This window comes from Apis dorsata, unplaced genomic scaffold (assembly GCF_000469605.1).
Source record: "Apis dorsata unplaced genomic scaffold, Apis dorsata 1.3 scaffold_225, whole genome shotgun sequence".
NCBI lineage: Eukaryota > Metazoa > Arthropoda > Insecta > Hymenoptera > Apidae > Apis > Apis dorsata.
This window is the reverse complement of record NW_006263507.1, coordinates 136422-137734: the sequence shown is the minus strand read 5'-3', so window position 1 is coordinate 137734 and position 1313 is coordinate 136422. Positions and strand designations below refer to the sequence as shown.

General features: G+C 23.6%; 1 protein-coding gene across 1 annotated transcript in view; it reads right to left on the bottom strand.

Annotated features, from left to right (window-relative positions):
- The window catches only part of LOC102671944 (proto-oncogene tyrosine-protein kinase receptor Ret), a 200808-nt gene extending 199495 nt beyond the window's left edge, over positions 1–1313 (bottom strand). The window contains exons 1-3 of the mRNA XM_031510403.1: positions 1068–1313; positions 850–993; positions 536–711 (exon numbers count right to left, since the gene is read on the bottom strand). The gene's annotated coding sequence lies outside the window, so the exon portion shown is untranslated. The remainder of the gene's footprint in view (positions 1–535; positions 712–849; positions 994–1067) is intronic.

Here is a 1313-nt window from a genome sequence, read left to right as displayed (position 1 = left end):
ATAGACTTTCATCTTGTTCGTAACTGTAAATATATTAAAAATTATTATAATAATTTAAAAATATTAATAATAATTATAATAACAATTATATAATTATATAACAATATAATTAATAATATAATTAATATAATTAATATATATATAATAATTATAATAATAATATAATATAATAAATATATTAAAATAATTCAACTTGATCAAATTTCAACGTGATTGATCTAACATTGTTAGATATATACATAAACATAAATATTTAATATTCTTAAAAAACAAAAGTATTGTTATATTCATTTTATACATCAAATGCAACCATAAATTTATTATTTTTCATATAAGAAATTACATTTCTAACAAACGAATGAAGTATAAATAAGATGCAGCATGGTAACGCGTATAAAATTTAAAAATAAGTATTTGGCAAGATTGAAAAAAAATTTAAGATCTCCATAAAATATATAGTAATGAAAAAGAAACAATACTTCTTCCCTTTTTTCTTAAATCTTAAATTGCTCGAAATTTAAAAAATTATACTTACAGGTTTTATGATAAGCAATAGGACTATGATAACTCATGGAAAAATTCTTGATCCAATTCCAAAAAAATATGCTGTTTAGAAGATTTTCAAAGATTGCATCGACCAATTGTTTCGAAAAAGTACATATATGGAGGACGCCATCATTTTGGACATCGCAGAAGAGACCACCGAATAATCTATTTTAATAAGGTATATTAATAAATATATATAAAGATATGTATATCTATATATATATGTCGATGAATAGATAGGAATGATACCGTTTAAGATTAAAACTTATTAATAATATAATAAAATAGCATTTTCTATCTTACATTTTCTAAAATAATAATAATAATGACAAATTCCAAACACAGTTGCAGACATGCTTGGCTTTGCTAGATACCTAGTCACGTGACATACATCTGCTTAATCTAGAAATAGTGGGGACAGCGTCATATATTCTCCTCTTCCTGAAACTTACCACGAACAAATGAATCATTTCTTTAAAATTAATAAATTATAATATTAAACACATATTATTATGTACTACCACATTGTGTTTAATTAACGAATTGTTTTTATCTCTCCATGTTGCAAACACAAAACCAATGATTGGGACAATAGAATGAGGTTCAACAAGATACAGACTCGCAATAACTGTTTCAACTCTGGAAGAAAGAGACATGTGTCAAGATAATGTTTCAAAACATGCGTATTCTGCAATTTATATCAAAAACAAGAGCAATTATCCATATTGTAAATGGCCGAAATCATATATAAATCTAACTTAAATAAG